Source organism: Halichoerus grypus, chromosome 5, assembly GCF_964656455.1.
Source record: "Halichoerus grypus chromosome 5, mHalGry1.hap1.1, whole genome shotgun sequence".
NCBI lineage: Eukaryota > Metazoa > Chordata > Mammalia > Carnivora > Phocidae > Halichoerus > Halichoerus grypus.
In genome coordinates this window covers 140,854,730-140,879,966 of record NC_135716.1, presented here as the reverse complement: position 1 = coordinate 140,879,966, position 25,237 = coordinate 140,854,730, and the positions used below count along the sequence as shown (strand labels likewise).

Genomic DNA, 25,237 nt, shown 5'->3' with positions numbered 1-25,237 from the left:
CAACCCAGAACTGCCATGCTGTCCTTTCCAACCATATTCCTTGGCCCATGACAAGTCAGATGGTCAAGCCCAGTATCACTGGACAGGGAAATATATCTGCCTATCCTACTGGGAGGCCCTACAAAGTCAAATGGCAAAGGGTATATTTCTAACATAAGGAGAGCATGAGGAATTGGAGAAAGGTGCTGGGCTTCAGAGGTAGACTTAATTCTTTTTTTTTCTTTTTTAAAGATTTTATTGATTTATTTTTGAGAGAGAGAGAGAATGAGCAGGAGGGAGGGGCAGAGGGAGAAACAGACTCCTCACTGAGCAGGGAACCCAGTGCAGGACTTGATCCCAGGACCCTGGGATCATGACCTGAGCCGAAGGCAGATGCTTAACTGACTGAGCACCCAGGTGTCCCAGAGGTAGACTTAATTTCAAATTTGAGTTACCATTTACCTGCTTTGGAGACTAAGGAAATCACTTAACCCCTCTGACTCTCTTTCCTTCTCATACTGAGTGCTTATAATATGCCAGTCACCAAGCTTAGCATTTTAGGAACGCTGCTGTACGTAAGGTAGGTAAGGTAAGTTTCCGATGAACTTCACCCAAGGAATAGCCAGCTGATGTGACTGCCTACCAACATCCAAGTTCCAAAGTTCATTGTTGGTTAAAAAAAGTAAGGGTTATTATTAGCAGCGATGGGAGGGCAACCACACTTCCCAGTCACATGTCTTCAGGAGGAAGGAACTGGAAGCCAAGCCTGGATGGTGTTGGTGGTGCAACATGTTTCGTGTGGAGGCAAATTTCGTAATTGCCATGGCTGTCAGGTGATGCTGAAACCTCTGCTCCCCAGATATCTTTTCATTCTGAGGCCAGGTGCTCTGACATCACTGGGGAAGGACCGCTGGAAGCTTTGTGCAAGACTTGATTCATGCGTCGTGGAAGATACCAGCAAGAGTAAATCTTGGATCAGACAGACCTGATTCGAATCAAGATTGAGCTTCTGACTGGCTGGGTGGCCTTGCCCCCAGCAATGCTGTTCCCTCTGCCTGCAGTACCCCTCTTTCTCAGAGCCAGTTTTTTGCCTCCCTGTCCCTTCATCCCGGAGGCCTTACCTGACGCTCTCCAGCCCTCTGCCCCCTCAACATGCTGGACACCCCCAAGCCCTATACCTGGGTTATCTTAGTTGCTTGCTTGATTCCTCTCTGCCACTAGAATAAATACTCTGGGAAGGCAGGCCCTGGCCCTTGTTTCCCACTGAAATCCTACTTCCCACCATTGTGCCCGGAACACAGCAGGCCCTCTATGAACATTTCTTTATCTAATGAATTCAACAATAAATCACTAAAAACGGGCTATTGCTTTGTAATCATCATAATGGATTCATTATTGTCTGTGCTATGGAAGCCACGTGACTCTAAATCCTTGCTACTCAAAGTGTGGGCCTCGGACCTGCGTGCTCCGAAAACTTGCAAGGAAAGCAGCATCTCTGCGCCGCCCCCGTCTCCTGACCTACTGGATCAGAAGCTGCATTGTAACTAGATCTCAGATGATTCATATACACACTAAAGTTTGAGAACCACCACTCTCTACAGCTTTAAGTGACTTCGAGAAATCCAATCTGACTGCACAGTCTTGCCTTGATGTATTCAAAGACCGCCACAGCCTCTAAAGCCAGTTGCACTGGTAGGAGCAGCTGATAGTTTGAAGTGGGTAGAACTTTGTTATGCTGTGCATTTTACAGATGAGGAAGCTGAGGCCCAGGGAGCTAGTGATGCCCCCACTGCCCCACAGCTAGTGAGCAGCAGAGCCTGATGCTCTAAACTTGAACCAGTCCAGGTTCAAGTTTAGAGCAGAGGAACTCTAGATGAGATGCCAAGTGCCTTGACTGCAAGGTCACATCTCATATTCTCCTGGTAAGTGGCGGAACTGGGGTCCAAACCCAGTTTGGCTCATTCCCAAACTCTGAGATTCCTGCTTCCCCTAGACCAGCTCCAATGCCCTCTTACTAATAATGGAGGAAGCAACTTGCCCCAGGTCACACGGAGAATTAGAGGCTGTGCTACACAGAGTGTCTCTCCCTGAGACCATACCACCTGTCTGCTCTCTGCCATGCCATGGGAAGGGGCTTCCAGAGGAAGGTCTCAGGGCTGACAGCTGATCCCCAGGAGACCCGGGCTTCTTATGAAACTGAGTGAGCCACTTTGGGGGAGGCTTCTGGCCCCACTTGGAAGCACCATTTCTGTGTTTAGTCTGGTCTGCCTCCAAGGGCAAGATGATGAAATGGAGGCTCACTTTGGACAGCAACTGTCACTTGCATGCCAGTCTATTCCCTGTGTTTTCCTTTTGCTGGGGGGGTGGTTCTTCGTAACTGGGCAGAAACCCATGAGACAGGCACTGGAGGGAAAAGGAGATTATCTACAACTCAAGCTGCAGAAAAGGAAGAGTCAAGGGGACAGGGATGGTTTCTGCCAAAAACCAGGTGGAGAACTCCCTACGTTCTCAAAGATCGGTAATGACAGTCTTAGGAAGATTCTTAGAAAGCCTTAAGCAATTGCAGCCAGTAGCGGGCTGGGCCTGGGTTCCAGTCTTGCTCTTGGCCTCTTTTCACTGAACAACATTATACCTGTTGTGTAACAGTAATGACACTGACTTAGGATTGTTGTGATCTTAAAATGAAATAGTGTGTTTCCTATGCCTGGTCCAGAGAAGACAAGCAGTAAATAAAAAGCAGGGTGTGTGTGTGTGTGTGTGTGTGTGTGTGTGTGTGTGTATGCGTATGTGTCCCCTTACCTCCTCATTTTCTTTTTTTTTTAGAGGGGGGTGTGGGGAGGGGCAGAGGGAGAGAGAGAGAGAATCCCAAGTAGGCTCCCCACCCAGTATGGAGCCAGACTGAGGCTAGATCTTACAACCATTAGATCATGACCTGAGCAGAAATCAAGAGTCAGACGCTTAACCGACTGAGCCACCCAGGCGCCCCCGCCTCTTTCTTGACCTCCTCATTTTGTAGACAGAGGACTGAGAGCCAGAGACAGAAGTTGTGATGTGCACAGACACATGGGAGTTAATAACAGAGCCCAGAGTTGAACCCTTGTCTCCAGCCTCCCAGGCCAATATTCTTTATCTCACATTATAGTAATAAGGATGAAATTTGTTAACTAGATTCCTAACTTCTGAGCCATGGAAGCATAAAAAACAATTTTCAGAGAGCATACAGAGAATACACGAAAATAAAATTGCTCTTCAAGCATTCCAGCATCTAAGAAGACCATTTCTATATGATCAGGGCAGTGGGCATGTGGTCGGACTTGATCCTTCTCACTCAGGGGACAGCTAGACTCAGCGATGTCCTCACGCCGCCATCCCCTCCCGAGACTGAGGAGTCTCAGCAAGGTGTGAGCCAAGAGAAAGTCAAGGGCAGAATGCAGGCACACTTGTATGGGCCCTGCAAACAGCTGGGGCCGGCTTTATCTATGAGATAAGGATTGTGAATGTACCTTATAAAGCACGAGTTAACTTCAGTAATTCTGTTCTTATTAAAAAGGAATATTCCAGAAATGACTTTATCCCTTACCAGTCTCTGAGACCACATTAGAGGCTGAATATTTTACAAACACATTGATAATTTATATCACAAAATGATATAATGATGTAATTTGTTAAGCATGTCACTAAATTTACAGTTTGAGGAAATCAACACTCATAATTAAGATTCAGAGGTAGGGCCATAAAATCCTTCCTTGCCTTCTGAACCATCAAGGCAAGGCCCAAGCATGGCTCCTGTCAGCTCACTGACCTTTAGGTCTTTGTTCAGATGACACCTTCTCAGTGTGGCCTTCCCTGGTCACCCTAACTAAAATTGCAAACCAGCTCCATCATACTCTATCCCCATTCCGTCCTGATTTAGTTTTCATCTTCACACTTGATATCATGTAACACGCTACATATCTTGCCTTGTTATTGCCTGTGTTCCCCCGCTATCTATTTAGCAATACTCCTGTGCTCTAAATGCTTTGCAAATACCAGCCTATTCGGTCCTCATAACAGCTATAAAGGCAAAGACTACGATTTGCCCCTCTGTACAGATGAGGAGACGGAGGTACAGAGAGGTGAGACAATGTGTCCGTAGTCACACAGGTTGCCGGCAGCAGGAATGAGATGTGATCTCAGGTGTGTGGCTCCTGAGTCCTCACTTACAACCACCACACTGTTCCACCCATAAGGTGTGAATACACAAAGGCAGGGACTTGCCCATCTGATTCCCAGTGCCTACAATAATGCCTGGCGCACCATGGCACCCAAGAATTACTTGTTGGATGAATGAATGATTAAATGGACTTATACGATTCCATTGAAAGCCCTTCATTCACAGACACTATGTGTAGATAGCCACCCTCCATCCACCAAACATCTGGAATCTAGGAAGGCAGTGGGGCGGGGGAAGGAGCACGGGCTTCTGGGTCAGGCAAGAAGGAGATCACAACCCTAACTCAGTCAGTCACAGGGATAATGTTAACTGAGCTGTGTGACCTTAACAAGTTCACCTAACCTCTCTGAGCCTTGGTTGCTGCCTCTTTAAAAAGGAGAAAACAGTGGGCTCCTCATAGAGTTCCACGTTATAGTGAAAGTTCAGTGCAGACAAAGGGCCAGGCACAGAGCAGGTACTAAGGAAATATTAGTTCCCTCCTGCACTGGAAGGATGGAGAAAAGTGAAGTGAAACTCCATCTTCCTTTTGCTGAGCAAGCTTAGTTTTTGCGGAATGAGTATCTTAGGGTCAGGGGATGGGGAATGCAAAGAGGATCCGGAGATGGAAACATTTCACTTTTCCCTTCTACAGCAGTTAAGACTAGAACAACTGCAGTCAGGTCAATAGCATATTTCATTTGATTTTCAGATAAAGCCGTATTGACGTCACTTTTTTTTTTCTTCTGTTACCTTATTAAATTTGGTTGTCTCTAACATAAAACACTGGCTCCTCAGAAGTGGTTTCCATCATATTATCGAGCAGTCAGGAGGATTTCGATCTATCTCCCACCAGAAAACAAAGTCTGCTTTAAATTAGAACAAAGTTGCACATCTGAACAAGTTAGAACAAGTTTCCCATTCCTCCTAATTTGTAGGCTGAGCTTTTAAAACTCTAAATATTTGTCTTACTTTTAAGACTGTTTTCTTCAAGTCTTAGTCAGAGACTCTGCTGTGAAACCAGCTAAGAGTCCTGGGCTCAAGCTACTTTGGGTTGTGGTGCGTGGAGGTTGCTTCTGCTATCTGGGTTTGGCAAGTGCCTTGACCTCTGATTGCACTGGAAACTTCCAGAAACTGCATTCAGACAGAGGTATCTCCTTCTGTGTGGGGAGGTTCAAGGTCCAAAAACCTCTGGCACGTGCTCTGTTCTCTTTCCCGGACTCTTCTGCTGCTCATGACAGGAGCACTGCGGTGGCAGCCATGTTGAATTCCTTCTAAATCTCTGCACACGCTGTTCCCTCTTTTTGGAACACCCTTCCCTCACCTTCTCTGAACTCTGAGACCTACTGAATCCTCAAGACCTGGAGTGGTTCTCCCTCTGGGAAAAGGGCTCCAAGGGGCCTGTGGTAGCCAGCCCTGTGGGTTCCCCCCCCACCCCCCAGCAATTAGCCCCTTTCTTATCATCTTTAAATGTTCTCGTTTCTCACTGGGATCTCCTTCAGAGTAGGAGCAATGTTATTCATTTAAATATCTTCAGGTCCTGGCATGGGGCCTGGTCTCTAGCAAGTGCTCAGTGAATAAGAGGTTTAAAGAAAAGCACTGGAGTTTGAACGTTATGCTGACATGAACAGGGAGCTGGGTCCTTAACACAAAGAGCAAGCAGTAGGATGAGGGGCATATGGACTGCTCTTTAGAGGACCCCTCCGACCAGTCTGGTTCAGCCCCTATTATTTTGCACATGAAAAAGTAGAAGTTTGGGGACATTGCTGACACTGCACGCATTGCTGGCAAAACCAAGGGCTCCTGGCTCTCAGTCCAGCACCCAGCTTCTGATATCAGGATGTCCCTCGTCCTCCTGAGAATGAGCTGCGGCAAAGACACAGCTGGTGCAGTGGGGAAACGCATCGAGGGAGAAGATACTGGGAGTGGACGAGCATCACTGGATGCGGCCTGCCATCTTGGCAGCTGGCGGCCTGGAGCACTGAATGATGCCAATAGGTAGGAAGCCTCAGGAGGGCAATGGGGAAGAGCTCGGGGATGGAGACTTGGGTTCCCCGTCCGGACCCATTGTGCTGAGTCAGCACAGGAACCAGGAAAAAGTGTCACAGAGCCACCCCCCAATATCAAAGGCTTCTGGCTCCTCACAGCTGGGCATCTGGCCAGATGTCAAGAAAAAGGGACATTGCAAAAACTTTCTAGTCGGAGGAAGTGGTTTGAGTTTCCTGCTTGGAGGAGGATGCTTCATTTAAATAGAATTCAGTAGAACTAAGAGGAAGGAGGAAGTATCCTGAGCCTTCCGCCTGGAGCTTGAGTCTGTTTCTTGTAGAGAAGAAGGATTCAGAAATGCCTCCCAGGGAACCAGAGGGAGGGTTCCACCAAAGAACCTCAGCCAGGGTAGGAGTGAATTTAACAGAACATATTTCCACCTCTACCTGTTCTGTGCTAGGTGCTTACCTTGGCTAGTCCTTCTGACATTCTCCCCAGATTCTGGTGGAAATTCAGGTCCTGAGAGGGTACATGATTTGCCATGGAAGACAGCAAGGCAGGGCTTGTGTTTGGATCTACTGCCCCAGACTGCTGGATCCAGGTGTGCTCCCAAAGCCGGCTGACGTTCCCCGAGCCCTTGGGGCCTCAGTCTAAGTAAGCTCCTGTCATCTGTGAGCTGGCAGTTACCAGGCCTGTGCCCAGGACCTCCCCAAGGGCCAGGGGCCGAGCAGATGCTCAGAAATAATGGCTCCCCTGTGCCAGGATCTTTCTGCATATTAGCTCATTTCCTTCTCACGCCGTCCCAGTGATGAGGTCAGTTTTATCATCCCCGTGTTTGAGATGGGGAGACTGAGACTCGTGAAGGGAAATCATTTTCTCAGGATATATTGTTTGATCACCTTTTAAAAATAAAGGTATTTCCTGAGTATGGTATAGGGAAGATGTTTTAGGATACTTCAGTGCAAGAAATATCATATTTATTTGTATTTCTAAACCAAATAAATCTGGCTTGCCATCCCCGTTGCATTTGGCAGAAGATTCCATCTCAGCTATACGAGGTGGAGGTTGCCCCAAACCCTGGAGGCTTATAAGGGATGGAGTTTAGAGAAGAGTCTGTCTCTGGTCTTCAGCTCCAGAAAGTTCTAACCACAAGGGTGACGTTAATGAAGCTCAAGCTTCAGAGCCCCTCGCTTGCACAGCCCCCTCTGAGAGGGACCCTGGAATGTGCCCATAGCTCAGATATTATTATAAAATTTGCAGAAGTATGATTTTTTAAGCTCAGTCAGTGAAAATGCTGCTTCTTCCATTCCCCACCCCATCTCCTCCATCACGCTTCCCCTGTTGGGTAAGTTGGAGTGGTCATAGACATTTTATATTTGTAATTATTTTTCTTAAGGAAAGCTTCCCCCTCCCCAAATTGCATATGCTTCAAGCCCCACAAAACCTAGGTCTGTTCCTTCTGTTCTCTTTGCACGGCTCTTCCTGTTAAGTCTTATGGCTTTTTCTTTGACCCTTTCAGAGGTTCTGCCCCGTCCTGGGTGAGGGGTGCTATCCGGGAGTGGGATGCAGGTCCTCCTCTTTGCAGACCAGCAGCTGCCACAATTTATTTTGCCATCTCGGAGAACCCCTGCCAGAGCCAGGCCATTCTCCCTTTTCAACTTGAGTACCAGTGTTGGCCCACTCTTCCTGCTCCAGAGTGATTGATCCCTATTTAACTGGGGAAGTAGGGGGGAGAGGATGTATAAGGACTGCTCAGACCTTAAAATCAACAGCCAGCAGACACTTCTCCTCTTGTGGGAAAAGGCATTCCACGATATGTGAGCAAGCACATCAAAAACTAAATATATTTTTTTGCCTCCCACCAGGGTGCATGGGTTAAAAGGGAGAGGGCTTCCTGGAAGAAGTGGCATTTGAGCTAAGCTGTAAAGAACAGAAGCGTTTCTGCCGGGTGATGGGGTGGGGAGGCCGTGAGTGAAAGGGCTCCTGAAGCACGGATGCTTTTCCAAATGTGATATCACAAGTCAAAGAACAGAGGAAAAGCCAGCCGGGAAAGAGCAGGCATGGTGGGTATGGTTGTTTTTATTCTCTTAGATGAAGTTCAAAGCAAAGGTCTCTGATCCCTTCTGAGGAGAAAACATCCAGGTTGTTTTCCTGCCCAGAGCAGAGTAAACAGGATGACTGGAACCTGTGGCGGCCTCCACCAGACACACAGACTGCTGCCTGGCTGGCCCAGGGACACAGGGCAATGTGGAATTGGCTGGAACTGGGAGCCGCCCTGGCCTCTGGACTTGGGACCCCGAGGAAACGCCTCTGTCAGGAAAACTTGTCCCAGGCACTTGGAATCTACATCTCAGGTCAGAAAATATGCATAGCCTTTGACCCAACAATTCTGTTTCTGGGAATACAATGAGAAGAAATAGTTGCCAGTATGTGTGATGATACACATGCGAGGATGTTCGGCGTAGTGTTGTTTATAATAGAGCAAAATCAGAAGCACCTTAAGTATCTAGCGATGGGGACAAGTTAGGAAACTTACCGTGCATCTGTATGATGGAAAGATATTAGCCATTAATAATCATGTCACAGGTATTTAGGTGGAATATTCAGGATATTTGGCCAAATGGAAAAAAAAAACCCAAACCCTCTAAAGCAGTACATACTGTTTGCTCTCAGTTATGTAACATAAGTTGTGCTGACCCTTCCTGAACACGGACTCTGTGCCAGGCATGGCGCCAAGCATTTAAAATATATTAATGCATTTACTCATCAAACAGCTTATGAAGAAGATATTTTTATTATCTGTATGTTACACATAAGGCGACTGAGACACAGAGTGTTCAAGTAATTTGCCCAAGGTCACACAGTAGTAAGTGGCAGAACCTGAATGTGAACAAGGCAGTCTCCAGAGCCCATACATAAACCACTAAACTGGCCATGCTCTCTCTTTCTGTGTCTGTGAGCATTGGTGTAGTTTTCTCTCTTTCTCAGAGGACTTCCATGGAAATGGTAGCCATGCTTTAGGTCATCTCCTCCTAGAACAGGATACAGCAGTGATTTCTTGATGCAAGTGAATGTTGCAGCTAGGGCGTGCAGGCGCTGGGGGACATCTACACTCTGAACATAGAGACCACGCCATGTGCCTATTTGGATCCTACACAGGCCAGACCTACCAACTCCCCACGTTGCTGATTCAGCAAAGCGGGGATTCAGTGTCAGTTCTTTGCAGGCTCTGTTCTAGGTTCTGAGAATTCAGCAGTGAGCAAGACAAGGTACGCAGAAAACTTCCATCCTAGCCAGGGAGGCAGAGAGGGGACCAGCAAATATTAAGAAAAGTATCAGCATTGCTGAGAACTTCAGTGAGGATGGTGTGACAGGGTGCGGAGGTGGATTTAAGGGATTAAATGGTCAGGGAAGGTGACCTTTCAGAGGCGGCATTTTGGCTAACACTTAAACAGCCTGAAGGAGCAAGGTATCTATCTGTCTGTCTGTCTATCTATCCATCTATCTATCTATCTATCTATCTATCTATCTATCTACCTACCTAATCTTAGAGATAAAGCATGTCCGGTAAAATGTTAACATTTGGGAAATCTGGGTGCAGGGTACGTTAAAATATTTTGCATAAGTGTTGCATCATTTCTGTAACTCAAATAAAGTAAAAGGCTGAAAATATTTTTAATATTTTAATATAACCGTGACTGCTCGACATATAAGGAAGCAGTCAAAGGGCTTGCTGAGGAATGACAGCAGCAGGGGAGGACCCCAGGGGGTAGGGAGATGCTGATGCCTTTGACTGAAGTGGGGCGAGGCTGAGGTTTGGGGAGCAAAGTCAGCATTTTCTTTTTGGCACTGGGATGCCTGATAGTCACGGTTAATAAACTACCACACACTCATCTTCTCACTGGGTCTCCCCGCCGTCTGCCTGTGGGTTAGCTAGGATTGGGATGATGTTTCTTTTCCAAGAGTGGGAAAATGATTTTGCAAAGTCTCATGGTAAGCAAATAGCAGAGTGAGGGCCAAAGTCAGGTCTTCTGAATCCACTAAACACAATACTCCCAAGGTTTGAGTCGTAAGAGACACTGCACATATTATTTTCTGCTGCTTCTAAGATTGTATAGACATTGAACAGGCTGGCAAAAAAAAAAAAAAAAATCCATCCACAGAGTATTCATATGAACTCAATCTTAATAGCAATACTCTTTTTCAGAAACTGCTAAGGATCCCCAGTGGCCCATGAACCAGTTTAATCCCCAAGAGTACAACATTATGGGCTGCAACTTGACTTGTCTTGTTAAGCTATTATTCCATTTATTATTATTCTGAAGTAAAATCATTTGTCCCACACAAAGATAGTTATGAGAATTTGCATCCAAACGAGCCCGTGCAAGAGAAAGGGCTTTGTGGTCTTCAACGTGCTGCTCCGGACAAAGCTCCGGACTGAGGCTTGGGCCCCCCGTTCATTGTCTTCAAGCACACTGCCAAGTGTTCCAAGTGTCTTTAGTGCTCACACCTTGTGACTGACTCCACTTCTGCTAATTTGGAGATCAGTTTTAAATTAGAAGATATAAGAAACAAAACAGAATGCAAGAGCTTAGAGAAACAAAGGTGACTTTATCACCAAAGTAGCACCTACCAAGGCCCTATGGCCTCATTTAATTCTTCTAACAATTTCTTGAGGCAGCTGATGGCTGGTTTTACAGAGGAGGAAACTAAGCCTGAATCACCAGCACTTTGAACCCATACTGTCTAACACCAAAATCCACATGCTTTCTACCGCACGGTGTGGCCAGATTGACCCTCTCTGCTCCCAAAGACAAAAGCTAACCCCATCACAGGGTGTAAGAATGAGTTGCCTTGGAATCCAGGCTGTTAGCAGATCCTTACCACCCTAAATCAACGATCTGAGTTATTTCACTGGGATGGTATGCACGCTTGATTTATGTTGGCACAGAGCAAGCTATAAATTGTGCCCATGGACCCATTGAAGGCTTTTCTCACATTGAAGATGTTTATAGAAACAGGAAACATGGCCTCTGCATGAATATACTGGTCCTCTCTATGTCAACATCATCATAAATAGACGTATCCAGGATCTCTGCCTGGGCTGTTTTCCACAGATACTCAGCAAGCCCATGAGGTGGGTCATTATTACCAAGGAGGAGGAAAGAGGCCCTCCCTTGTGTCTAGAACTTATCCCGATGAGAGGCCCATTAAAAATTGCCCCACCTCCTGCCCCACCCTTTCTCTGTTGCTAGCAGCAAGGTCTTGTCCTTTTTGACGTCCCTCTCCTGTTTTTACAGCTTTGATCTGCAGGCTCCTGACCTAGGAACTTAAGAGTTGTAGAGCTGTTCTCTGCTCCTGGAAAAGCGGGTCCACCCTGTGGACTCAGTACTCTTCTACTCTCATTGCCCTTTCCAGTTTGCAGAGCTGTTCTGCCCTCTATCACAGTGGACTCTCATAAGGGTCACGGGATTGCTTTTAGTATTCCCATTTTGCAGATGAGGAGAATGAGGCACAGGAAGGGAAGGATCTGTTACTTGGCTTTGAATTCATCACAGTTTAGTATTAAACTTTGCCTTTTTTGAGGAACTTTATAGTGGTTGTAGGTTATTTCCACCATAGTCATCGATATCTGTATCCGTGAGAGGCCTGCCAGAAAACAGCCAGCACACTTATAAAGGGTTCACATTGAATAGCGTTTATAAAGACACTATTGCAGAGGTGTAGGCAGGGTTAGGGACTAGCCCCCAGGGAGTCACAACAGTGGGGAGACTTTAGCTCCTGTTACAAGCTGAATTGTGTCCCCCTTCCCAAAATTATATGTTGAAGGCCTAACCCCCAGTACTTCAGAATGTGACTGTATTTGGAGATGGGAGTCTTTCAAGAGATACTTAAGTTAAAATGAGGTCATTTTGGTGGGCACTAATCCAATATGACTGGTGTTCTTACAAGAAGAGGACATTTGGACACAAACTATGCAGAGGGAAGGCCATGTGAAGACAAGAAGAGAAGTCAATTACAAGCCAAGGAAAGAGACATCAAAAGAAACCAACCTGGTCAAAATCTTGATCTTGGACTTCTCACCTCCAGGACTGGGGGGAAAAATGTTTCTGTTGTTTAAGCCGCCTAGTCTGTTGTACTTTGTTATGGCAGCTCTCGCAAACTAATTCAGTGCCCTCTAAGCTTGAAAGAGGGAGAGGAGGAAAAAATAGCTCACCTCTCTCTCCTCCCAGCCTCTGATCTGCTGCTAGGGTTTCCCATGGGCTGAACCCTGCTGAAAACCTGGTAATATAGTAGTATATGATCACATCAAGAGCCCTGGATAAGGGCTAAGTACATTCATTTAGTCAACACATTTTCGCCAAATACCTACAATGGACCAGGAGCTAGTCTGAGTACTGTGGATCCAAAGATAAATGAGATACAATCCCCTGTCCCCTAGGGGTTCTCAGTGCAGCATGGACGGCAGACCCTACTATGAGTTCTACTCTGTAAAACCCCACTTTACAATGCAGTCTACAATAGACGCATGCTGTTTGAGCATGGTGCTATGCAGCCCAGAGGAGGGGTCACTCAGTCAGCCAGGGAGGTGGGAACAGCAGCACAGAGGATGGACATTCTGGCAGGCCCTTGAAGGACATGTGACGTTTCACAGAGGGAGGAAAGGGTCGTGGTGGGCTGAAGGACATGCAAAGACCCAGAGAGGCAAAAAGAGGAGGACCTTAGTTAGAATCACTTCTTAACTGTGATGCATCACAATGCTAAGGACTACGTTTTGAGTACTTGTGGCCACATGCACAGGGTTCTAGAGTCTTGGGTTGAAGCTCCAGTGCTGGCATCTGCTCCCCGTGTGACCTTGAACAAGTCACTCAACGCTTCCAAGTTTCTGTTTTCTGTGCAGTCAATCAATCCACCAGGCCTGCTGGGTGCCTTGTCTGTTCCAAGCTCTGGGGCTTTAAGGGTGCATGGTGCTGGCCTTGGGAGCCTCTACTACAGCAAGGGGCAGACCCTATACTGAGCCCCCTTGTGCAGCTGGAAAGGCTCCCAGTGCTGTGCCCAAAGTGCTCTGGAAATACACAGGTTAACACACTGCCCTGCACTCTACCCAGAGACGTGACAGGAGTCTGGAGAAATAACAAGAGCATATGCTTATAATCTGTTACTAAGTTTGGGTGGTAGTTTTGTTATATAAGGGTTCTTAGTATTCTCATTGCTCTCCCTCATCATCTCTACCTTCGTACCTTGGCTCACACCAGGTCTACCTCCATGCCTCTGACTATTTAAATCCTACCCATCCTTCAAGGTCAAGGTCCAGATCACCTTGTCCAGGAATTCTGCCCAGAACACCTCAGGCCACAAAGGTCTATCGCCCTCCTCTCAACCCCGCCATGTCTATGGGCTCATTAGGCATTTATCCATTAGTAAAAGACAGTTCTGTGTTCTTCTAGAATTGGTGCCTGGTCCAGAGTTGTCTGGATCAGAGAATGCCAGGCCCAGATGGGACCTCAAAAGGCCACCATCAAGCCTCCAGTCTCACCCCTCCTAGCTGTCCATGTGGCAGCCGGGGTGATCACTCACCACACAGGCTGGAGCATGCTCCTCTCCTGCATAAAACCAGGTGACTCTACAGTTTATTGCCCAAGCAGTGATACTTTGGAGGGCGAAAGCGAATGCTATTATTTTAACGCTAGGACAACAGGCCTAAGCAGGGTGATACCAAGGCAACCAGGGCAGAAGGTCCCCGTGTAACCTGTCTACCACTCTGGTACCACAGCCGGCCTGCAGTGTTCCAGCATCTACTGAACAACTTGTAGTTAACCAAACGTCCCTTGCTGTTCTGACCCCTATGCTTTGCACATGCTGTTCCCTCTGCCTGAAATGCCATCCTCCTCACCCTGTCCATTTCATCCTCAAGTTTCCGGCCAAGGGGCGTCTCCTCTGTGAAGCCTCCCAATGCCCGGGATGGAGGGAATTGCTTCCAGCATCCTTTGCTCTGTCTCCTAGCACACAGCTGTAGTCACCTACGAGCCCACTGGCCTCTCTCCCTAGACTCTGAGCTCTCAGAAGTTACGTCTCAGGCACCTTTGTCTCCCCAGGCTCTTGTCCAATGTCTGTGTGTGATGCTCAGTACGTGCTCAGCGTGTATTAGTATTATTTTACAGATAAGATAGCTCATCTTTGCATTCATTGCTCTGTATTGCCACTTCATTCTTATCCTATTTCACTTTTGATGTGTAGGTTAGATATCCCGATGAAGGCAGACTTCTCAAACATATCCCATCATGAAGGTCGAGGTTTATCTCAGGGAAGCTGCTATTGCTCCAGATTTTCCAGTAGCTTCAGATCCAGAACCCCAGCTTCAGGCTTCAGCTCCAGATTTTCCAGTAGCTTCAGACCCAGTAGCCTTCTGAGTCTCCTAGGGGGGGTGAATCCTCATCCCATAGGGCTATGCACATTGTATAAAAATAAGCAAAAGTCTTTCAGAGACATGTGAAGAAGACGAGTGAAGGAAACACGAGGTGTTCCAGTCCATGCTTGCTAAAGTAATGAGTACAAGAAAGGGAAGAATGACAGAAGGAAGAAAAAACTAGAATAATTTTTTTTATTTGGCTTTTAAACTAAACTGAAGTGGGACTTTACTGAAGGGAGTTGTTAAGAGAGTAATCGATTCATAAGAGAAGGAAAAGGAACCAGCTTTTATTGAGTACTTATGTTGCATTTACTGAATGAGACCTTTGTTTATACTATTTCACTTTAATTTAAATGGAGCAGCACCCCACCAGGGCAGAAATTATCATCTGAATTTTACACTTGAGAAACTTAGGGCTCAGAGAAGTTAAAACATTTCTCCCAGGTCGCACAGGTTTACACTGTGGGTTGAGGGGAGCCTCCTATCGAGACCAGACTTAAACCCAGGTCACGTGACTACCTCCCCTGCTTTTCCCCTGTATCAGTGAGAAGCCTGGTTTCCCAGCAGGACTTTTTAAAAGAGTCACACCCATTTGGAAGCATCTATTCTGAGTAATTTTGTTTTTAAAAATCAGTCTCCTTACTCCATAATCATAGCTTATAGATACCATATGGACCAGGCCATGCTTATTCATCCCAGAATCCCAAGAAATTATCACAGTGCCTGTCTCCATAGGGGTTGCTACTCAGTACATAGTCGTTGAGTGTCTTAGATCGGGCCCCTTGGCTTTCTGTGGCCAATCACCCCAGCATGCCCACTTTTCTGAGCCTTTTGATCTTTTCTTTTCTTCTCTGTCCTGGTGTTTCCACTTCACTTAGGGTGGGCACTTCACGTGATCATCTGCAAGATCCCCACAGCCAACCTCCTGGCATATTGGGACTGTCTCTCAGGATCCTTGTCGTGTGTTAAATCCTGTTTCTGGGGAGAGTGCTCGTATATCAATAAATGCTCTCTTTTCCCACCGTCTATTGCCCCTGGATTCAGTCCCAGGCACGGGCACCTAGCACCTGCCAATGCAGACGGGCTGGGCCCTGTGGCTCCTTTAGGATATAGCCCTTCCTAAAGGCCCAGCATGTCCATGGTGGGATTATGGGGTGGCTTAGTCCTAGTGTTTGGTCTGGTGGCCTGGAAGGGAAGTCCTGAAGCAGACATGTGCTACCTTGTTGGGCCAAGTCCTCCGTTGTCATCTTCAAGCAGGGGGGAGATTGGTCCATAACTGGGAATATTGGGCCACTTCTGCAGCCCAGAAGATCTAGCACAGCTGGAGGGGCAGGGTCCCAGGTTCTCAAGTACATGAACCCACATGTGCTCACCCCATATCTGAGGGTCCCACTCCTTCCTAAACAGGGCCCTGACCTTAGTCACAGCAGGGTGGAAAATGATACTTTCACTGAATCTCTGCTACCCTCTTAATTAAGTGCAGGCCCAGTCCTCAGATTTTCTGCTCTCCAGCTGCAGGAGAGGAGAATCTCTTGATATGCTGCCAAGGAGGCCCTCCCCTCTGACTTTCATAGTTTGTCTTAAATTAGTGATTAATCACTTCCAGCCTTTCATTGACTCTCTCCAATACATCAATCACACTCAGTTGAGCCATCTCTTTCCATGGTCTTAATAATGACTACTTTCCCCCCAAAGCTCTCAGACATCCCCGCAAGCACCAGCCAGTGCTTTCCTCTTACCGTGATCCCACCCCTGCTCGCCAAGAGCAGAAGTCCTCCCAATCTCAGGGCTTCAGCATGCCAGGTGCTCTCAGCACTCTCCCTGCCCCATGATGGGATCCAAAATCCCATACAGCGCCATGTTGCTACCAACAGTCTCAGGTTGGGTGCTCTGGGAAACAGACTCTGAGGTGGGGATTTGTATGCAGACAGTTTAGGAGGAGTGCTTTAGGGAGTACCACCCATGAGGGAGTAAGCAAAGCAGGATCAGGTGGGGGAGAACTAGTTAGAAGGGGCAAGTGGGGTTTGGGCTGGGACTCTAGGTGGGATGGCCTTCTAAGCTGTCACAAATTGAGGGAAGGGGGCCAGGCTCTGAACCGTCCACATTAATCCTTTGATGAAAACGGGCTTTCAGAAAGCAGGCGTGGCTTTGCTTGAGGCAGCACCCTCCAAGTGGGCGATTCTTGGAGAGGAAGTCAGCTGTGAACTCTCAGTAGCCAACACTCCTGGCACCTGGGGAGATGCCCTTAAGGGGGCATCTGGGCAGTACACCACCACATCCACTACTCCGAATGAATGAATGAATGAATGAATGTTCTGTTTCTCTTTCTAACTAACTTGAAAATCCCTAGAAAAGAGGCTCTTCTATTCTGTGGCTTTTGCAGACCCGGTGGTGCTGGCTGCCTGGTGTGATACTGTGTATCTGGGTCCCTTAGTGTCAGAAAGAACTTTCTCGAAAATGCCCTTCTAATTCAATCGACTTATTTTCCAGATGAGAAAACTGAGGTCCAAAATGTTTAAACAACTTGCGTCCAGGCCCACAGGGAATTTGCGATTGAGCTGAGACGTCATAAGTATTATTTCAGCTTTAGAAACAGAGACTTACCCACACCAGAATTTCCTTGGTCACAGGAAAGAAGTCTGATGGCGCAGAGTTGGTTACAGGCGCCATAGTTGTCAGAGCCCCCAGTTGAGCATATGGCTTCCAACCTCAAGGTCACTTCAAGATCCACATGGCTTCTGGAGTTCCATGTAGCACACCTGATCCTCGCTTAGTAGCAGGTGGAATCAGGAAACAAAGGGTGCAGGCTCTTTCCCTTACCAGGAGCCTCCTCTGAAACCCCACTTGCCCCTTCTAACTATATACCATTGGATAGAACCTTCTTCAGCCATAAGGGAGACTGGGAAATATGTTTATTCTTGATGGCAATTTGCCCAGTAGAGAGTAGGAGTTCCACATGTAACCGTAAAGGGGGAGATGGATATTTGGCAGGTAACTTATAATCTTTACCTCATCGGTTCTGGGACTGTAAAAAAGTGTACATTTGGGGATTATACCTGGTTCAGTCCCTAACTACATGTAGAACTAGTTAAAAGTTATTTAACATCTGAAACTAATGATGTACTATATGTTGGCTAATTGAATTTAAATTTAGAAAGAAAGAAAAATAAAGATGCTTTCTACACACACACACACATTATTTGACATCTAGACCTTTAGTTTCTCCATGTGTGAAATAGACAACCAATCCCGAATTTCACAGATGTATTGTAAACTAACATGTGGAAAGTGCCTAGCACAATGTCAAGTATGTGAATTGGCAGAATGTCCATCTCTCCTTCTCCCAAATGACCAAATAACTTGGTTATCGTGTAATGGCATTACACCCCGTTACCTTGTTCAAAACCCCCTCAAAGAATAGTTCCCATCTTGCTCTTGGAGCATAATTTGGTTGAGACATGTGTCCAGCATCCCACCAATTTGTTGGGTATAATGGAGAAGCAAAGAAACGTCTGTCATGATGCTTTCAACAGGCTTCTCCATGAATTCAGCTGGTGGCAGACAGACATAAAACCAAAACAAGTCCCAGAGCATTTCTGAAATAAAAACCTTTCTTCTCCATTTCCTCTTACTCAGGAGACCAGACCCAGGCTCTAATTATTGCCACCCACACTCCCTGGACAGCTCCTCCCGAGGCAACATAGCTACTACCTGCGCCACACAGGCCTCTCTGCCCCCTTGGGCAGCTCAGCATCTCACACAGCTTCTGTTCATTGAGTCAGGCCCTGTGCGAAGAGCTGGGATATGAGGTTTGTAAGGTAAGGTCCTTGGTTTTGAGGAACCACAGTCCGCGGAGACAGATCATATCACTCATATTAGTTGAGTGCTCAGTAAAAGGAGCTGGGGATGCAGAGGAACACTTAAACCAGTTCGGGTGGGAGTTCACTGAGGACTTCTCAGAGGTGGTGATGTTTGAGCTTCATCTTAAAGGATGAGTAGATGTCTCCTTAGGTCAGGAAGAGGGGAGGGTCCCCAGGAAAGAGAACAGCAAGAACAAAGGCTCAGTGGAATAATAGAACTTGGAGGGGATTGAAAACTGCAGAGAGTCTGGTGACAATTGGGTTGTAAAGGAGATTGAGGCCTCATTTATAGGAAGGGCCACTGGGTCTGACATTCAGCGTTTCAGTGGTCTGCCTCACCTCACCTCTGTCTATGACTACACTATTTTGGCAAGCAGTGGAATCCCCTCCTCAGTGCCAGCATTCAAGCAGTGGTGGGCAGTGAGGATAGAGAGTACTGAATCGGGTGTAATTATTCTGTAATTGATAAATTAGTAGAGTCACTTCCAGTTTTAGGATACTGTGATGAAGGATGCTCCCAGAGCATGTTTCTCATTGATGTGTTTGCTGGAAAACATCTGGCCTTAAGTTTCTTTGTGTTTTCTTGGCAGTCCCTGACTCTCTTTAAATAGGAAACACACGATAAAAACAATGAGCAATTTGGAACACCTTCACTGCACTGAACAGCCACTTTCACACACCATCTCCTTCAAGCCCCACAAGTCATTGTGAGTAAAAATGATTAGCCTATTTTTTATAACAGATGTAGAAACAGGCCCAGAGAGGTTAAGTTTATTAAGTTCATGTTTAAGTTTACATAGTAAGTGATGGAATGGGGAGTTGACTCTAAGACCACCTGACTGTGAAGTCTATGCAAACTCATCTACCTTCCTTAATGTCTTGAGTGGGTTGGATAGGACTTTGTTTTACTCCCTTCTTTCCTTCTTCTTCTCAGTTTCAAATACCTGCTCTTTTGGGAACCTTCCCTCCAGTCTGACTTTGAAGTTGGGATAGGGGCAAGTTACAGTAGTCCCCTCACCCATGCTTTCTCTTTCTGCAGATTCATTTACCCACCGTCAACCACGGCCAGGAAGCAGATGATTCTCCTCCTGGGTGTACCGTTGGAAGGTCAGTAACAGCCTAACGCTATGTCCCAGTGTCTACATCATTTGTGTCACTTCATCTCATCACATAGGCATTTTATCATCTTACATCATTACAAGAAGAAGGTGAGTACAGCCCAGTAAGTAATTTTGGAAGAGAGAGAGACCACAGTCACATAATTTTTATTACAGTATATTGTTATAATTGTTCTATTTTACTATTGTTGTTGTTAATCTTTTACTGAGCCTAATTTATAAATTAAACTTGATCCTATGTATGTTTGGGAAAAAACATAGTAAATATAGGGTTTGGTACTATCTGCGGTTTCAGACATCCACTGGGGGACTTGGAACATATCCCCCTGCAGATAACTAGGGACTTCTGGATTCCAAAAAAGACATCTGAATATGTTGAGGTCCCAGGGAGAATGGGCCTTTGTTTGATGGTTCATTCTTCTATAAGTAAGTTCTGGCCACAGGTGGTTTGTAGTATTCCAGCATCATGGAAGGATAGATCTAGAAGGGACCTCAGTCTACTGGAAACCAACCCCCAGGGTTTTACAAGTGAGGTCATCAAGGCTCAGAGTGGGGCAGTAGGTTGCACATGGTCACTCAGAAAGTGAGCAGAATTTGATGTAATTTCATGAGAATGTTGTCTTTGGATTCACTATTTCTCTTCTCCTTATGGGTTTTTGGCTTCAGGAAGAGATGCAGTAAGCCAGGAATGAGCCTAGACATGCAGACCTGTGGCAGGAGTTGCTAGTTGAGAGACTGGTGTAAAAATTTTAAAGAGTGTGGAAGAGGATTGTCAGGTTTCTGCTGACTTGGGATCATCCTCAGAGACTTGACTATTCTCAGTGGGAACGCCCTAGACTGAAGGAATGGATAGGACTATAGGGGCACTGCAGAGAATTCTGTGTCTCTAGGAAGGAAGGGGACTTCCAGACCATTGAGTACAGTCTTCTAATTTGACAAATGAGGAAACGGAGGCTCGGAGAGGAGAAGTGATTTGTCCAAGGTCAAGAAACAAGTGAAGGGCAGAGCCAGGTTTTACTCCTGGTCCTCACGAACCAGGATAACTGTGGGTCAAGAATCAGAGCACCAGACACATGAAGGTTCAGCCTATGGTTCTGCCACTTTCAGCTATAGAAAGCATAGCTGGGTGTCTTTAGTAAGTCACTTAACATCTCTGAACATTGACCTCCTTGTCTATAAAATGAGGTCACAGGTCTATACTCAGTGCTGTGAAAATTAAATGTGACTATAACATAGAAGAGTCTGGCACATAGTTGCTCATTTGCAGGCCAACCTCCCACCCCCCGCCCGTGAAGCCTTGGTAATATTATGTTGAGGAAAGGGAGAGAGGGAGTTGTCACAGTTGTGTTAAATATAAAGGTGTCAAAGGAAGTCAGTGTGTGAAGATGCTTGGTGTGCTGGCGGCGAAAGGAGCCCTGTGGTGTGTCTGAAGCCCAGATGCTAGCAGAATAATACCTACCCCAGGAGGAACCAACAAGGCCTGGGCCTGCGGGTGTTTTACTGCTGTTTGTCATGCAAAGTAGTTTACACTTCATCTTGTAGGCAAAGGGAAATCACTAAAGGTTTTTAACCCTGGAGAATACTACCACATACTGCTTATGTAGGTAATGTGTAAGTGCTCACAAAGGAATAGAAAACATTAAAACCAGAATAGTGGCCACGTCTGGGGAGTAAAAGAAGAGATTGGAAATAGGCTCACAAGGGGCCACATCTTTACTTCCTGCTTTAAAAAAAAAAATCTGAATCAGACATGGTCAAATGGTAAGATGTGAAGAGCAGAATGGAAGAAACAGCACTGTTCGTTATATTATCCTTTATACTTTCCTGCATGGTGAATATCTTATCATTTCTCTAAATGTGATGAAGGCATACTCAGGGTCTTATGGAAGTACAAAAGCCTTGGCAGGAAGGGAAGAAAGTTCTGTCTTGGAGGGTTTCCTGCAGATGATGCTAGAAATTCTTAAACACTTGCCACAGGCCAGGCAATGTTGTAAAGTAGTGACTTCTAGAAGTAGGGACTTAATTATTTCACACAACCACCTTATAAGGTACATACAACTATCCTCATTCATAAAGGAAGAAATTGAAACCCGGAGAGGTTAAATAACTCGCTCTAGGTCAGGAAGCTAGTAAAGGGGGAGCTGGGGTGGAAACCTGGCCGTCTGGACCCAAATCCTAAGCTGGCCACTGTGAGAACAGCCAACTACCCTCTGCGCAGTGTGATGGATTGATTCAATCTCAATTTTGAGTCATTTCTCTGTGTGGGTGTGAGGGACTTTTTACACTTGGGTGAGGCTGGGGGCAGAGACATAGGGTATTACTGTCTAAGACACTCTCTTTTTTCTTCCTGAGACTTTATATATATATATATTTAAAGATTTTATTTATTTATTTTGGGGGGGGAGAGAGAGAGCGAGCAGGGGAGGAGCAGAGAGAGAGAGAATTTCCATCAGACTCCGTGCTGAGTGTAGAGCCCGACATGGGGCTCCATCCCAGGACCCTGGGATCACGACCTGAGCTGAAGGCAGACGCTTAACTGACTGAGCCACCCAGACACCCCTTACCTTATATATTTTTAATACAAATCTTCGTTTTATAAATTCTTTAATACATACCTGCTTTTGCCATTCATGGCTCATCTTTTCCCTCTATTTATGGTGGCTCTTGTTGTATGGGAGTTTTTAATTTCCTCCCCAAAACAGGACCTGGACTAGTATAAGAGCGAGGGAGGAGAAAAATTTAAGACAGGTCATGAAGATGGCAAAAGTGGCAGGATTTGGAAAAGCTTTCTACCTCGTCGTCACTTGTGGAGCAGGCTGGCTAACCTGCAGGGACACTTAATTTTCTTGTTCTGTGCCTGTCCAAATTGCCCCCAAGGCCGACTCACACTCAGCTTGGCATCTCCCACAGCACCTGGCTGAGGGCCTTCCAGGCGCAGGCACTTGCCATCTAGAAGACAAGGACAGTCACAGTTTGGGGAACGATCCTCACTACTGGGGTAGGACAGTGGAGTTAGGTTTTCATAAAGCTAAGTTTATTCAGTTGAATAAACTTCATCATGTGTGTGTGTTTTCCGAAGGATATGTGGTTAAATTTTCTTCCTATGCAAGAACAGTGACATTATGGCAAATTAATTGTTTTCCAATGTTCTTTGTTATGCCAAATAAAAAGTTGGCAACACTCTTTTGGTGCCTCAAAGTTATTTATACATATATATTTTTTTGCTTAGCTAGATTTTAAAAATATCTGAGAACAATTGTCATAGAGAACAGAGCATAGGCTTTTGAGTCTCAAAAATACGTGTTTTTAGTCTTGTCACATGTAATAGCTCTGGAAATCACCAAACTTTGGTGAACTAGGTTTCTTCATTAATGTGGGATAATTAAACTCACCTTAGGGAGATTGTGAGGATTAAATAAGATAATATCTGTAGGGGCTTATTTCCAGGTACGGCTCATTTCAGGTTTAATTTTGCTGCCCTTTCTCTTCCTGGATGGCAAGGACTGGACTTTATTTGTATTTCCTGACAATTATCCAGTTTAGACCCAGACCATGGTAGGTCCACAAAAATTATCTGTTGAAAACCATAGTAAGATACCACCTCACATGGGTACTATTAAAACAAAACCCAAAACCCAAAACAGAAAATAATAAGTGCTGGCAAAGATGTAGAGAGATTGGCACCTTTGTGCACTGTTATCGGGAATGTAAAATGGCACAGTTGCTATGGAAAACGGTCTACCGGCTCCTCAAAAAATTAAACATAAAATTATCACACACTTCATCAATTCTACTTCTGGGTATATACCCCAAAGAAATGAAAGCAGAGACGCCAACATACATTTGTACACCCATGTTCATATCAGCATTATTCATAATAGCCAAAAGGTAGAAGCAAGCCCAGTGTCCATTACCAGATGAATGGATAAACATAATGGAGTATACACATGCATGGAATATTATTCAGCCTTAAAAAGGAAGGAAATTCTGACACAGGCTGCAACACGGATAAACCTAGAAGACATGATACTAAGCAAAATAAGACAGCCACAAAGGGCAAATATTGTATAATTCCACTTAGAGTAGTCAGATTCACAGAGACAGAGAGTAGAATGGTGGTTCCAAGGCCTGGCGGGGAGTGGGAATGGGGAGTTCACGTTTAATGGGCATAGCATTTCAGTTTTGCCAGATGAAAAAAGTTCTGGAGACAGCAGTGTGAATGTACTTAATACCACTGAACTGTATGCTTTAAAATGGTGAAGATGAAAAGTCGTGTATGTCTTTCCTACCGTAATTAAAAATAAAAATTAAAAAAATTGTTAAATGCAAGAGCCAATAAACGAACATGGAAAAGAACAGAGCCCTGGGGATGTCTGAAGCAAGAGCCTTTTCAGCAAGGAAAGAGCAAGTTTTGCTCAGTTAGTGGGGCAGCCGCTGAGAGGCCCACACGCCGGGGGGAGAGTGGCAGCCGAGGGGCAGTGGGGAGCACGTGGGTTGAGGGGCAGCCAGGAAGCAGACCACGTGGGCTTGGTAGGACCTTGCATTTTATTTTCCCTGAATATGGCAGGGAACACAGATGTGTGAATGGAAGGAAGGAGGAGGTCATAGAAGCCCAGAGGAGAGTCAGGGCTGCTCTGCGTCTCTAGCAGAGCTTTGACATCCCTCCTCCCCAAGCCCCCACCTGCTCCTAGGACCTAGTGACTTGAGGAACACAGAGGCAGACCCCGGGGGCTCATGGGATTGATTCTCTGATCACAGGTCTCCACTTCCAACGTCCTAATGGTGAAATTTGCCTGGACGGGGACGTGTGTGTCTTCCCCCTGACATGACTGCAGATCATTGCTCTTGGTTTTTAATGTGCCAGGAGGAAGTGTGAAGGGTGGAGGAGCTAGTTCTTTTATCACACAATTAGATGAGAAAGGGGCTGGCTGCTCAGGGCAGGGACCCACCCAAACTAGGCCTACAGGGGAGTTGCCCAGCTGGGTGGCCCAGTTTTGCTCTGGAGGGGCTTGACTTTTCTGGATCTGACTTCATTAGCTCTTCATATTCTTGAGAAAAGGCCTATGGTCTGCTTCACACGAAAGCCCGAACCAGATGGCAGAAACTCACTTTGAGTCCTAGTATCATTCAAGTATTCCCTTGTTCATTCCTTCACTCATCGGTCATTTATTGAACACCTACTATGTGGACTAGGCACTGGGAATACATATGTAGACCCTATAGTTGAATTGCTGAAAGGAGGAACTATGATGTAGTAATAATAAAAAATAACAATAAATTGGCTAATATTAAGTTCTTACCCTATGCCAGGCAGGCACTCTTCCGAGTTGCACACAGGGACTCGTTCAATCCTTAGGAAAACCCTGTGAGGTGGGTGCTATCATCCCCCATTTTACAGATGATGATACTGAGGCACAGAGAGGTTCAGTGGCAAGGACACAGTGCAGCTAGAAAATGTTGCAGCCAGAAAGAGCATGCTGGGCAGGCTGGCTCCAGAGCCTCAGTGGTTAACACTCGGCCACCCCTATATGAGAACTCAGTGGGAAATGGGCAAGGCTCATTGCCTGTAAGAGGCGGTGCCCTGCCTGAGTGGTGGAGGATGACAAGAAGTCGGTAAAGCTGAGAAGACAGGGACAGAGGACTGGTGAGGACTTACACCCATCAAAAGTTTCAAATGGAACTGCAAGTGCAAAGC

At 46.1% G+C, this 25,237-nt stretch overlaps 1 long non-coding RNA gene across 1 annotated transcript in view; it reads left to right on the top strand.

Annotated features, from left to right (window-relative positions):
* The window catches only part of LOC118535488 (uncharacterized), a 49,672-nt gene that overhangs the window by 15,720 nt on the left and 8,715 nt on the right, over positions 1 to 25,237 (top strand). The window contains exon 3 of the long non-coding RNA XR_013448165.1: positions 19,464 to 19,632. This is a non-coding gene — a long non-coding RNA (uncharacterized LOC118535488). The remainder of the gene's footprint in view (positions 1 to 19,463; positions 19,633 to 25,237) is intronic.